Source organism: Microcebus murinus, chromosome 12 (genome assembly GCF_040939455.1).
Source record: "Microcebus murinus isolate Inina chromosome 12, M.murinus_Inina_mat1.0, whole genome shotgun sequence".
Classification (NCBI taxonomy): Eukaryota; Metazoa; Chordata; class Mammalia; order Primates; family Cheirogaleidae; genus Microcebus; species Microcebus murinus.
Genome location: NC_134115.1, coordinates 30,137,425 through 30,152,950, shown reverse-complemented (window position 1 = coordinate 30,152,950; position 15,526 = coordinate 30,137,425). Strand labels below are relative to the sequence as shown.

Genomic DNA, 15,526 nt, shown 5'->3' with positions numbered 1-15,526 from the left:
GGAGTTCAAAACCAGCCTGAGCAAGAGCGAGACCCCGTCTCTACTATAAATAGAAAGAAATTAATTGGCCAACTGATATATATATAAAAAATTAGCCGGGCATAGTGGCGCATGCCTGTAGTCCCAGCTACTCGGGAGGCTGAGGCAGAAGGATCACTGCAGCCCAGGAGTTTGAGGTTGCTGTGAGCTAGGCTGACGCCACGGCACTCACTCTAGCCTGGACAACAAAGCGAGACTCTGTCTCCAAAAAAAAAAAAAAAAAAGCATTTTACATTCTATAAAAGCACCATGCCAATAAAATGATACTTATTCTTGATTTAAATATTCTGAATGCTCCTTTGTCAGATCCTGTGTTTTCTCTTTTTTCCCCCCTAATTTTCACTTAGCAAAGGTTTGTGCATAAATCAGGCCCTTAAAACACTCTTATTAAGTGAATAACCAAATACAGCCGACATCTGGCTCCAGCCCTATTCAGCCTCAAATTCCTGAGGGCTGGATACAATTGCTAAAAATAGAAAGCGGAAGAAAAAAAAAAAAAAAAAAACAAAAGCCACCAATCCAAGACAGAACGTATTTATGCGTAAACAAGTACACAGTACTCACACATCCACCCTTAGGCTCCCTAAAACTCACACCTACAACAAAACCAAAATACAAGCTGGGAAGACATGATGTTTTCACAACAGCAGACTGGAGTTAGACTCCAGGAGGCAACTTTAGAGTGGATCAAACAGGATAGAAGACAGGCAGCCTCAAAATGAAAGGACTGTTCATTACTGGCAAAAAGACCCTCAGTATCACGAAAGAACACCCTAGGAGAAGCGACCACAGTCTAGGTCTCCTGGAACACCCTGGTATCCGCTGCCCAAGCTTATTAACAGGGATAGCAGGGAGAGGAGGTTCCAGCCAAGGCACAGAGCTTCAAGTAAGAGTGGAGATGAGGTTCATGGCCAGGAGAGAGAAATTAGGGGTTGAAGATGAGGGCTTCTATTTGCAACCTGAGTAGCCCTGGGTGCCGGAAGGGGCCTCCTGGTTCAGGGAGAAGAACAGGAAGGAATGGAGACTTGGGTTCATTCAGGCTCTGCCCTCACCCATCCCATGCCTCTGGGTGGACTTGTCCATACAACAAAAAGTTGGACAGGATGATCTAAGGCAGTGTCCACGACCTTTTTGGTACCAGGGACTGGTTTTCACGGAAGACAAAATTTCCACAGTGAGGGGGGCAGCGGGTAGCAGGGGATAGTTTCAGGATGATTCAAGCACCATTTATTGTAGAGTGAAACCTCTCTGCTAAGGATAATCTGTATTTGCAGCTGCTCCCCAGCGCTAGCATCACCACCTCAGCTCCACCTCAGCTCACCAGGCATTGGATTCTCATAAGGAGTGTGCAACCTAGGTCCCTCGCATGCGCAGTTTACACTAGCGTAACAGAGTGGTCGCTCCTCCTCCCACAGATATGGAAGGGAAATATCGGGAGTGGGGAATATGTAACAGAGGGAATGGCCTGAAAAAAACAGCAAAGATATTTTCTTTCTTTTTAACACATCCTGCACTCCTTTTTGAGAACTAAAGCCTGCATCCCTGCCTCAGGCCAGTGGTTGGGAGGGGCAGGGTAAGTCATTAATACTTGTGCAACAGGAGATGGCCCAGCCTGGACCTGGTAAAGGGAGGTCATGAGATTGTCTTCAGCGGAGACAGGACCATCAGAATCATCAACTGTGGCTGAACAGTAATTGCCTGAAGCTGAGAGCCCATCCTTTAAAGGCTCTATATTTCTGCTTATTATGAGGACTATGGCATTTCAGACAGGAGTCTCCATCCTCCTCTTTTGCTGGCCAAAATAACAAAATGTCTCTTTCCCTCCTCCTCAAAACACTTGGTCTCATTGTTCTGATGCAGCCTTGAGGACAAGTGGCCAAGCTTTCAGTAACGCTAGGGTTAGAGAATCAAATGCAGCCGCTGATCTGACGGGAGGCGGAGCTTATGCAGTCAAGCGAGCGATGGGGGAGGGGGGTGGCAGCTGCAAATACAGATGAAGCTTCGCTGGCTGGTCCGCTGCTCATCTCCTGCTGTACAGCCCAGTTCTTAACAGGCCACAGGCTGGTACCAGTCTGCAGCACAGGGATTGGGGACCACAGCAGTAGTACCTCCCCTAAGCCACACACTTAAGAACTGATTATTTTAAAGCCAAGGTCCATGTTTGGCCAAGGGGGCCCTTATGCCTTCTTTCCATTCATTTCATTCTGAACATTTGTTTCAGTAACCATTTCAGAATATTTCTATGGGGGCTGTTTCAGTTAACAAACCAGAGAAAAGTAGAAACCTGTCCAAGCTACAAGTTTTTAAAAAGTGGTCTCAAGTTCTGGCTTCTTCCAGACATTCCTTGCATTTTTAACAATGGATAACTACCAGAATCCCCAACCCACAAGTTTCCTGTAGATTAAAGAGAAAAGAAAAACAAAAACATGGAGGTCCAAGACTTGCCCAGTAATAAACAATTTTTCTGGGAAACTGGAAACAAGGTTTATTTCACCTCAGTCAGGATGTTAGCTAGCATTTTTGTTGGACTCAAATTCTTATAGACTTAAATATTTCCTATTTTCAATCTTTGGCTCACAGCTAAATAGTTAAGGATTCTTATCTGGGGGCCCCTACTTGATAAAGACTTAGGAAAACGTAGTTCTAAAAAAATGCTTAAACAAATCTTTCTTGTGACAGTAACAGTCTTTTCCTTCATGAGGAAATCTGGCTGCTAGAGCTAATCTGCAGGAATTCGCTGCCAAAGACGACAAGCTCTGTGGGTTTGTGGGGTTTGCTTTGGACATTAACAGTCTGAACTGCTGAATGCCCCAAAGACTTTCAGACTCTGGTGTATCTTACAAACACAATTTTGTTAAGGTTCCACTGCTATTTCGTACTTTAGAAATTAAAGAACAAAAAAGTTAAATAGCTTACTCAAGGGCATAAAATAAGTCCCAGTCAAGATTTTAGCTTTGAATTAAAGACTGGCTTTATGCCCCTTGTCCTCAGAGACAGAAGCTCATTGTTGGTTTGGTGAGGAAGCTTTCTCTTTTAGTTACATTGTTAAAGGAGATATTGGTTTGTTGTCAACATCTTTGTTTTTTAATGCAACTTCTCTGATGCTTCTGGGTTTTTTCCCCCAGCTTTATGGAGGTACAATAGACAAATAAAAATTATACATATTCAAGGTATACAATGTGATGATTTGATATACATATATCAAATATATGGTGTATATCAACTACCACAATCTAATCTTTCCCTATTTTACTTCTAGGAATTTTATGGTTTCAGGTCTTACTTTTAAGTCTTTAATCCATTTAAAGTTGATTGTTTTATATGGTATAAGAGTGCAATTTTATTCTCTGGCATGTAGATTTCCATTTGTCCCAACACCATTTAATGAAGAGACTATCCTTTCCCCATTGTGTATTCTTGGTGTCCCCCCGAAAGGATGTTTCTGTGTAGCTCTCCAGGTATATACTAGATCCATTTGACATTTAAGGGATCATTTGTGCATTTATCATTTTCTCCCAATGGATTTTAAGCTGCTTCCCAGGGCAGGGACCAGGACTTATTTCTCCTGGTAACCATCTTTTGCCTCACCCAGAGTAATGTCCCATCACAGAGCCTGAGGAGAGCATGAAGTGACGAGATACACAGATTATTACCCTTGTTGTGTTCCCAGGGAAGTCTTTCATAAAGACTAAAAACACAAGTCATCAGTTCTAAATAAATGTATGTAGGTTTCGGGTATTCCTTTACTAACCCAAATTAGACTAATTCCTACCCCCTAGAAATTCTCATGACACAACAGAGCAAAAAAAGCTCTAAAAGCAGACTGCATCGTAAAAAAAAGACCCTTAACCTATAAGCTTAATGAAGAGCTGGAAAATTTTTATGGAAAATAAACTTTATACAAACTTCCTTCCTTCCCAAGAGGCTCTGGCAGCACCAGAGATCCTCAGGACAAACAGAAGCCTTCTTGCGGAGCATGTGAATTTTTCCATCTCCTGTGTCTACACTGCACCCCTTACACTGGCAAGGGCAAAGTTCACACGTGAAGGCCAACAGCAAGACGCCAGGACAAGTCGCATGGGGGCTCAGGAGCAAGCCAGTGAGTAAGCAGGCCTGGAAACTGGAATTTGAGCCACATTTGTGCTAGGTTCTGCTTAGGAGATGGGAGGGCAACACACGCTCTTGCAGAGAGGAAAGGAAAGAGGAAATCACCACTGGCTGGAGGAATGTCTATTAGGTACGGGAAAGAAAGGAATGGATTATGATGGAGTCTCAGGTTTTTTTTGTTTTGTTTTTTTTTAATCTCCAATTGCCTAGAATCTCTGTTCTTTGCAGATTTAAGAACAATGTAGATGCACCAGTAAAATGATTGAGGTCTGAGGCCGTTTAAGTTGTGTTTTTCTCCTGCAGTAATGGGCCTCATGGTCAGAAATCTCTGTGTAGACACAGACTCCTTTTTGTTAATGACAACTTGAGAATTTTCACACTTGCCAAGTCAGTTATTATTTAGAACTCAAATCTGACTCACATGTACATGAAGGCTTTGCTCACAACTGTTTTACTATGGTCGGCAATGCTTCATAAAGCCCAAGTTTAATGATATAACTTTGGCAGGGTTAATATAAATAGCTCTAAATTATTAATTTATCTTTGGGTGTAATTAGTAACCATTCAGCCTACTGACATGTTATCTGATAGCTGTCAGTTGTCTAGGGACCTTTATCAGGTGAGGACCCAAAATAAAAATTTTAACTTAATATATTAGGCTCTCCAAAGAGGTCAGGTGGACTTCAGGTAAGAATTCTAAAAACAGAGGAGATATTGGATTAAATATCTTAGATTTCTAGTATTGGGCATTCTGAAAGCATTTTGGCAGTTTAGCCCTTAAATGAGGATTTAGACCAGATGGGAGATTATAAATTACAGAATTTTACTGAAGAGGCTTAATTCTGGTTAATCAAATGATGACTAATTTCCAATCTGGAATTTGATCAAATCAATTAGCAAAACTGGTACCCAAAAAATGGTCCAAAGTAAAACTGTTAGGAGGGCTATAGTAACTGAAAAAAGAGGTCCTATTATATTTCTTATTCCATCAAACCTTGTACTGCTAAATTCTAATCTACCCTAATATTTAATTTTTAAAAGTTATTATTTTTTTTGCAAAGTTATTATTATTTTTTTACTTGTTGTTCATCTTGGCCCATGAAAGCAGGTTTTACTTAGATGATGGGCTGTTTAGGAGTTAATGTCCCATTCCAAGGCAGGCCAGGAATGGAATGTGATGTGGTTAATGGCACTGAACAATATACAGTAAGAACATTCTGGAAGACGCCAGTGTGCCTGAGCGAAGTTTTGTGGCCTGCCTAGACCTGAACTAGACAACTGAAAATACAACAAAAAAATTTAAATATACTTGGAAAAACAATCCCATCCAAAGAGGAGTTTGTTTAAAGTATTTTAAAATTATAGCAAATAGTCAATATTTTAATACGTTTTGACATTTTATTATGGGGATATATTATAGATGAAACCTGTGAAAATTACTAAGACTGATTTGAGAAACTCTGTGTTCTGTAGTCTGTATGCACCCACCAATCAAAGGTAAAATTACCTGTGGATCATCACATATATCTTTATCCCTAGCTGAATGCTGGAAAGCTATTATGATTCTATAGTAGCTCATTTGATCCTAAAAGAATGACGAATTTAGTTACTTTGAACTAATGTCAGCTCTTCTTTGGGTAAATATATGCTTTCAAAAGATAAAGCAACCAGGCCAACCAAATCTGATGACATGCAAAGGGACAATTATGGATAGCACTTGTCCCAAGGGAGAAGGCTTCGGCCTTGATTTAATACTACTCTGTTCTCTCTCAGTCCCTCTTCCACCCAACTAGATAAATTAAACAGTGGGATGCTTCTATTATAAGTACCGTATGGCCTGAAAAGTAACATTTATACAAACTATTCTTGACGCACGCATACGAGAGTCCTTTCCAAAATTCCAAAGCACTGTAAATCTCCCCTATTCCTTTGAGACAATTAACTCTGAAGCATGAACTGAAGATTCTGCCCTACAAGGAAGCTTTCACCCGACCTGACTCAGCATTTAAAAACAGAGGCTTTGCACTTAGTTAGGGCTACTTTTCCTCCTATGGGTGCTGTGGGTTTTCGCCAACAGATAATGAATTTAAGTTTAGAAAATGTTAAGTCCACATTTAAAAACAACATTTTTTCTTAAGTCACCAGGTACCTGAATAACTAAATTTGGCCGATAGTTCTCTACCGCTCTTAACAAGTTTATTCCGTTTATGTTTCAAGGTGGCAGGTGAGTTTGCTCAAACTCCTCGGAGCAGTAGATCGCACCTGGAATTTTGGCTCAGGACAGACATCAGACGTCAGGAATCAGAGGAAAAAACACTGCCTCTCCACCCAGAGTGCATGGGCTTTCTTACTGAATCAAAGCATCGCTTCTCACATGACTGATTTGATGTTGTGGCTGGAGTTTTAAAAAACTGAGCAAACTCTAGCATCCGTCATCATTTAAAAAAATAATTTCATGGATGCCCACTCTGTGTGTAAAGCAGTGAATCAGATGCCTAGGAGTGAATATAAAAAGATACAATCTTTGTTTAAAAGGAATTATGTCCTGATAAATACTATGACAAGGAGACAATACCTTGTTTCTTGAATTTTAAAATGCGATCTGGAACTGAGAACACTACTTTTGTTCTCAGTGAATGCCACGGTTTTACATTACATGGGGTCTTATCTGTGTATTTTGTTCTTGGGAATACCGAGCTTTACCCAAAGGAAGCTGAATTCCATGGGTAGTATTAGAAACGATCTTCAGGATGACGCCTGGCGTGGAGGGGGATTACAGTAGGAGGCAGGTGCGCCAAACTTATTTCTTTGATAACCGCCCACAATAAGCTTGGCATCCGGAGAGCGGTTCCATAAATATTATTGACTAACATCCAGGATTTATTTCGTGCACCACTCTGCCCACACCCTCTTTCACTAAAATATTCCATTCTATAAATAGACATTTTCTTTTTTACAAAACAGATCATCTTAAACAGAGCCCAGTCCCGTGAGAAACCCGAGCAGCAGGGAGGAAAGCAGAACAAGCCACTCGAAGTGCATATATGTATGTGTCAGGAACTGGCCTGTTGATCTGAGTTTCTGCCAAAGAAGATAGGTGCAGAGTGTCAGCCTATCTGCCTAAGTGGATGGTGGGAAAATTCCAGCCCAGGAAGTAATTTTTCCTGCCAGCCCATTTTGGTGTGCCTCCCCCCACAGCCAGTGGAAAGAAGAGAAGCTGGCACCTTATCACCATCAAGCAGCTATAAAGGTGACACGGCTCTCTGCCTGCCAGGCTGCCTTCAGGATCAGACACAGACAAGAGCAAAGCTGCAGGGTCCTGAACCTCTTTGGCCAGAGAGCAAAAGTAACTACACTTCTCAGACTAAGCAGATAAATCCACATGAACAAAGGCTAACATTTTTTGAGAAAATTAGTAAGAAAATAAAGCCTAGGTTATTAGACATTTGCCACACCCTCGTTCCTTCTCCCTGATCCTTCTCCTAACTGATTCCATTTATGTTTTGAATACAAAAGACATGTCTGGTTTTGAAAAATAAATGTTTAACAACAAAGCCAAGTGACAGTTGTAGAACACAAATTGTTAAAGAAATTAAGCCATTGTTAAGTGAACTGGACACAGTAAAATAAATCTAAAGACAGTTCAAATGTTAATAAACTCTTTGTTATGCTTTATGAGACATAATAGATTCCTTGCAAAGAGTGAAAAAAAAAATCAATCTTAACTGACCCACTATTCACTTATGGTACTATTTTATTAAAAAACAAACAAAAATTATTCTTAAGACTATTCATCTTCCAGGGCAGGGATTGCATTTTAGACATGTGATAGATTACATTACTATTCATCAAAATGTCCTGCTCCTTCCCAAAGGGGATTACATATCCCTATCGAACTCATATGTGGTCATGTGACTTGCTTTGGCCAATGAAATGTTAGCAGAAATGCCATGTATCATTCCCAGGAGGAAGCTTAAAGAGCTACACTGAATGTCACATTGCTCTCTTTTCCTCCTCTGCTATGTGAAGAGTAGCTACAATGTAAATAAACAGAGGCTGCTCCATCAACAGATTGAGGTCAACATTGAGCAGAGCTGCAGCTGACCTACAATGGACACATAGCGTGAGTGAGAAACCAGGGTTTGCTGCTGAAAGCCACTGAGATTTGGGGTCATGTGGAATAATTACTATTCTTGATGGATATTGAGTGTCTTACATAGGGCACTTAATAAAGCTTGGCTGGATGGATGATAAAAAGTATTCAGAATCCCAGTGGTGGGAAATCTGGTAGGTATTAAGCGAATATAAACTAAATATTTCTTTACAGGGTGTGAAGACGAGCAGCTTTTAGGTTAAATGACAACTGTGAGATGTGATCAAAAAAAAAAAAGGTTTTACAAATTAAAGTAAGGATCTGGGTTACGCAGTTTGATAATAATTTAAGCAGTGTCTAACACATCTAGTCTAACAATCAGCACAAGACCTGCCATCTGTAATCCAAGCTGCTCCAGGCATGAGTTGATAGAAGACCATCTAAACCACGAGGAGACACTGAACTGGCTGCCAAAATGACTTCACTCTAGTCCTTAAGGATATTTCTTGCAATGAGGCAGTTCTAGGGATTGGATCAAAGCTAAAAGTCCAATAACCCAAACAAGTTCCCAAGTCTACCTTAACCTGAAAATTCCATCTTGCTGACCAACACCCTTTTAGCATTAAACCACATTTCTGTATTGAGCTTCAGTGGGGTGTGGTGCCAGCTGAAGATGGGTAGGAAGGTGACACTGGGATGACAGTTGCAGAAGAATCTCTGCTGATCCTTAATATGGGAAACTTTCCTTGGGCTTTTGTGCCTGAAGAGGCTTGTCTGGGCAGGCAAATGGCATCAACTCAGGTGCTGAACACGTACCATCAGCTAAGCATTGCCTCTGGATCGTGGCATACCAAAGCACCAGAAGTAGGCCAGCAGTTTCCCACCTGGATTCAGCAGTTGTTTTCCCTGTTCTCTCTTTCATTCCTCATGGGTCTCTAGGTAGGTCAAGTATCACTTGCAATCTCCTCTATCACTATCTTCTGTCTTAAGATGTCAAAGGGAATATTGAGGAACAATTTGTTCCTAACGTCTTGGACAGACTTTATGGTAACCTAACCTATATCCAGAAGCTGGTGTAAACTGCACTAACACAAAGACCGACCTGGGAGAGTAAGTGGAGAACACGACAATTAATCAGGTCTTTACCTAGAGGCTATACTATGGGACTGGCCCTATGCTAGGCAGCATAAGGAAAAACGGGAATCCTACATTCTAGCCCTTAAGCTCAAGTACCTTTGTTAGTCTAGTTAATGAGAAAAGAAAAAGAGAAAGGAAACAAGATTATTCCTCTTGTTCTCAACTAGCACAGTTTAGAAATGTGGCTATGGAAACCATTACAAGTAAGGCTTCCTCCACCCAGTGAAACTTTTATAGGAGGATAAAAAGGGAAGTCTGGCAAAAAAGAAGAGTGTAAGACACCAGATGGAATAAAAGAGCAAAGAATACAATGCATCCCCAGGTCTATTAAACATTTCAATTAAAATGGTAATAAAAGATACTTTATTATAGATCAAGAAAATGATACAAAAATTCACATGAGAAGAACTAATTATAACTTCCAAAGAAAGTTATTTTAAAAGAGGAGGGGTAAGCAGGGGGGAGGAGAATGGACAACCCCAACATGAAGTGCAGGCTAAACAGAGAATGGGTACAAGGAAAAGTACATAATGTTGTATAAAAAGTATACCATAAGATTTTATATGTACGATTTTGTACTATGTAAAAACTGTGTTTATGTAGAATTAATCACAATTAGAATATACAAATAAATACAAATGAATAGAAGGTTAAGGTGGTGGGGCTATGGTTGTGACTGTTTTTCATATAAAGTAGATTAATATACATATTGTAAAAGATTATACCCACTAAATTCCGCAAGCCCCATAAACTCACATCAAAACCTCTAGTCCAGCAGTTCTCAACAACGGGCAGTGCCACGCCCCTCCCTAGACCCCAAGAGGTACATGGAAACATTTAGGAGTGTCACTGGGTAGTCAACGCACTTCTGGCATTTAGCGGGCAAGGGCCAGAGATGCAGAGCCCCGCAACACACGGGGAACTCTCCTACTCAACACTCCAGCGGCACTGCTGAGAAACTCTCGCTAGCAATAGGACAAAGATAGGTTTTTCTAAGACTTTTCAAGGGCTAACCCAAGATACACTATAAAAATCCTAAAATTCAACCAAATACCATTGAGTTTATATCATCATGATTTTAAAATAAATCTAATTTTTTCATTTAAAAAAAAAAAACTGGAAAACTATGTGATCTCTCCTCAAAGATGAAAATGGGTAAAAGATTTTATACATGAATAGAGAAAATCGCCTCATTTCCTGAGAGAAGTGCTGCTTTCATGAGTAGAAACAATAGCTAAGCAGACATTGATTAAAAATTTTTGGACCTTATCAATACACCATTTTTCCCACAGCTGGTTTGTGAACTATTATCAGTAACTCCTGCCCTGGGCTACAAGTTCAAAGAGAAAGCAGCAAGGAAAAGTGGCCTGAAATCCTGTAGCCACCGCGGTGACCAAGAGCTGGCAGATTTGCTTCTTGTGGAAGAATGGCCTTCTGGTGCTTGTAGCTGCTACATACTGCGCCTTTTCTCCCTGGCCTCAAATAAGGGGAGGGGGATGGAAAAATACTCTTTCATGCAGAAATGAGATGCTGCATGCTCAAATGGTTTTCCTACTTTCACACATTTTCAGTACTTGAGAGTTGTGATATTTAACTTCCTAAAGGTTGTCGATACTGCCATCTAGTGAATACAGACCTTTTTACAACAAAGTCAAAAATTTAAAAGTTCATGAGCTTGTATTTCGAAAGGAGGTATAGGTATCCTGTTTTTAATGTTATTTGCACTATCCCTTATTTTACATTGAGAAGAAGAAAAACTAATAAGAAGTCTGTACTCCGTGGATTCCCCTTAGGAATTAGCAAAAACTCAAAAATGAGTATAATAGGAGCATAGAATCAAATTCTATTTTCCTGTAAAGGACAGAAGCTCTCTGCTCTGTCCCCAGCAGTGACTGCCACAGCTGTACTTCCTATCAGTGTGCTGTAGACAGCATGCCCACTCATCCCTGTGTGCTGTGTGCTTTTCCTGAGCTGCTAGCTTATCGGATCTTAGAGACCCTGTGAACTCTGTATCTGGTCACAATTCCTTCTTTGTCTTGGCTGCTAGGGAGCATGGAGCCAAATTAGTGGCCTATTTCCAGCATATTAAAACAAGACCTTACACATACATGCTATCTCTATCTTTACTCCACATTTCCTCTCCTTGCTGTTTTCCCTCTTTCTCTCTCTCTCTGTCAAAATCTTCTCTCACTAATCTTTATTTTGTATGCTCTCTTAAGCCACCATAAATTTCTGTCTCAAACAAGGTTGGGTATATATAAGCAAAATACATTAGTGTTACCTGCTGCATGTAGGATGTGCCTGCTGGGAGCCCCATCATATATTAATAACCACAAGCATACGGCTGCCAAATAGCACAGGCAACGGAGATTCCTGTCTTATGTGACTCTTAGGGTCTCTTTCTACTTGTCAAGTCTGCATTAGCAGAGCTGCTGCTGCTGGTCTAAACCAGAGTTCAAACTAGTGCTGCCATCAAAGATACTACTCAGTTATAATGGCTGTCTTTTTCACATTCCAGTATGGCCTCCTAAGATGTCTGGCATAAATTCCTGCAGCTTTTTCAAATGAAGGGACTGCTTCTTTACTTCTCATCCCCAAAATATGCTCTGTCTCTTTGTTTCCATGCTTTGTCCCACTCCTGTTGACCCATGTATTCCAAATTCTTTTGTATAAAAGTCTTTTCAAAATACAAAGTCTTACTGAAAGGCAGAACATGAACTGTTATAGAAAAAGGCATGAAGATAACAACACTGAAACCCTGAGGGCTCGCCCTCAAAAACGCAGGCTGATGTGGGATGCCTTATCACCACTTCAGCACCCTCATGCTTCTCCAAGAAGCGGGGCCCACATACTGGTGAACTGCATTCAATCACGTTTAGAGAATGACGTCCAGTGAGAGTTCATCACTGGGACATCTCAGGCACTGTGTTGAAATCCCCTTGCTTATCTCTAGTAATTGGCTATTAAAAAAAAATACGCATTGCAAAAATCACATTCTCAATCCTACGCCCAAGAGCCACAACACTCAGCTCTGTGTATTTTCCCCAGAACTACCAAAAGCACAAAACAACTGGTAGTTTCCTATTAGCAAAGTACAGCGTAGGAAGTGTGAGTGGGTTGGCGTGGGAAATACTATGGGTAATATGTGCACGCATTAGGCAAATGAAAGCAGATTTTTAAATTTTTTTTTTCATATGTATAGGCATGTGCACACAAGAGTTAGATGGTCGAGGTGAAGAAAATAACAAATATTTCTGGGAAGAAAAACTATCAAAAATGCCTAGGAAACTGAATAATATCTTCTGAAGGTCAATAATTAACATCTAGTGCTCTGAATTTTATACGTACTCCTATCTCATGACATAAACTATTTTATTAAAAAGCAAAGTGAAACATAACTTCCTCCGTGGCTTCCTTGTTTGGAATCCAGCTCCTGTGCGGGGAGTAAGCACTAAGACACGCTTGAAAAGCATGACAGATAGGGGACCTGGGTCTCGTGGTTTGTATTCACTTGAGACATCCACTCCTTCCCATGTGTGTCCTGCACAGAATGCTGGAGATAAGTCTGGCCACCCAGCTTTATAAAGTAGGAAACTAAGGCACAGAGTCAAGTGAGGAACCTGGCCCAGTGAGCTGGACTCTTGGTTCAGTGACAACTGTCTGTGACCTACTAAAAAATTTCTTAGTTTGCCTGTTGTTTTTAGTAGAAAGCTGTGGACTGGGCCCGGTATGAGCAAATAGATCTCCAGGGGCTGGCAGTGACATCACTAAAGGCTAAAACCCACCAGGCAGGTCAGGCCAACCATCCCTTCAGATATGGGGATGGAGACAGGGCTGGCAGATGGTGATAAGGTAACCTAATAATAATCAGGCCAGAGGAATGAAGTGAGCACATAAAGGACATAGAAGATGACGTCAGTCAGAGACAAAGAATTCAAAACAATCCAATAAAACCACCAAATAAGAGAATACCATCGCATTCTTCTTCTATGGGCTCATGGAAAAAGTTAACTGTTTATAAACAGCAGTCTTACATATCGTCCTCTTTCCCTTTGCTCAGCCACAATTCTCAGAAAAAAGGGAAAGACCATAAACTTGATTTCTGCCCCTGGGTCTGGAAGATAAAATCAGATCTCAAAGATACTCAGGCCAAGATGTACAAGCCAGAAGCTATCTCAATTTACTCTCCCAGTTTTTCAAGGCTAGCTATCCCTTCAGGGCCTAAAATACACAATTCCACTCTTATCTATAAGGATTCTTCAATGACCCTCAAACCCAGGAAAGCTGGGGCCTGCTGGTCCCAGTCATCTCTTGATCAGAGTTCAAGGGGGCATGGACATCTCTTAACATTATCTGACACAGGAGCTGCACTTTGTCAAACCAGCTGCTACATTAAACCAACACTGGACACCTCTACATCTTGTTCATAGAGGAAACTGCTTGGGTTCCACTTTTAAATCACATAGCTAAACCAGTACTTTATTTCATTTTACTTTTTCAACTAAATAGTATAACCACCATTACCTCCATATCAATCCACTCCTCAGAAATCTTTTCTCATTCTATTCAACATCTGCCTAAGGCTTCATCAGGATTTAATTTGGAAGGTAGGACTTAAGTCCAGAGAGAAATTTCTTTTTTATCTTGCATATTTCAACACTACTCTAATTTATATTCTATCTATTCTATTACTTTTATAGTTTAAATGGTTTTTGGTGAATATAAAGTATTTAACCAAATCAAATCATATTTGTACCTTTAACCTAGCTATTCTTGTTAACTTATCTCAAGGAAACGAATTATGGCCTGAAGATTTCATGGCAATGATTATCTAAAGTAGCAACGAATTAAATACAATCTACATTTTTAACAGTAGAAAGATGGTTTATCGATCACATTAATGTAATTGAATATTATTTGTCATTAGAACTGCAAAGGCTTTGTACATGAGTGAAAACCTGACACCTTAAGTAAAACCAGCATTCCAAATAAAAATTAAACCACATAAATAAAATGTAAATGAAATACACAAGATAAAAAATTGTCCATGAGGCCGGGCGTGGTGGCTCACACCTGTAATCCTAACACTCTGGGAGGCTGAGGCAGGCAGATTGCTCAAGGTCAGGGGTTCGAAACCAGCCTGAGCAAGAGCAAGACCCCATGTCTACTATAAATAGAAAGAAATTAATTGGCCAACTAATATATATAGAAAAAATTAGCCGGGCATGGTGGCACATGCCTGTAGTCCCAGCTACTCGGGAGGCTGAGGCAGAAGGATTATTTGAGCCCAGGAGTTTGAGGTTGCTGTGAGCTAGGCTGATGCCACGGCACTCACTCTAGCCTGGGCAACAAAGCGAGACTCTGTCTCAAAAAAAAAAAAAAAAAAAAAAAGATCGTCCATGAGAATGGTAAAATTTATATGAATAGGTCATTGGAAAATATTTTGTTAATTTTCTTTAACAAATAAATATAAAATACTTGCTAACCCATGGTATGAGAAACATTAATTTTGCCATAGTTCTATACTAAGATACTGGTTCTTAGTTCTAAACTAAGCTACTCTCCTTTATTTAAAGAGTTAACCTTATTGGAATTTATAAGCTTTGCTAAATGTTATAGACGTCCACTAAAGGAAACGAAAGAAGTACCAATGGATTAAAAAGCAAAATATGTTAATAGGACCAATGGCTACTGAATCTATTTAAAATGGGCTTGAGGTAGCTAGTAATCAAGTTTAAGGAATTCCCAAAGAATTTACAAACAAATCCATTTAACTTGGAATAAACTTAGCAAATGCTTTCTAAATTAAAATACTACAGTGGCATCACAACAACACTATCAGAATTATCAGTTCAATAACATAGTAAATTATACTAGTCAAAGCCCACTGCTATTTGTGGACAGTTTTTCTTTCTTTTCTTTGAATCAACTAACTTTCTGAAAGGTTAGGGGTCAAGTTTTCTTCCCTCTGGGTTCTCAGAACATGAGGATTTCCGATGATCTTAAAGAGCTTAAGTCCCAATGGGTAGCTGGGCAAGGATGGAGCGTAGGCGGCCAGTAGTGACCTCGAAACTAACCAGAAGCGTGAGTATGTGCCCATGTGTCATTTCCCAAGCTTCCATCCAAGAAAGTGCAGTACCGAAGCAATGT

At 40.2% G+C, this 15,526-nt stretch overlaps 1 protein-coding gene across 2 annotated transcripts in view; it reads right to left on the bottom strand.

Annotated features, from left to right (window-relative positions):
* Nucleotides 1-15,526, bottom strand: part of KANK1 (KN motif and ankyrin repeat domains 1) — a 205,978-nt gene that overhangs the window by 97,482 nt on the left and 92,970 nt on the right. The window lies entirely within an intron of this gene.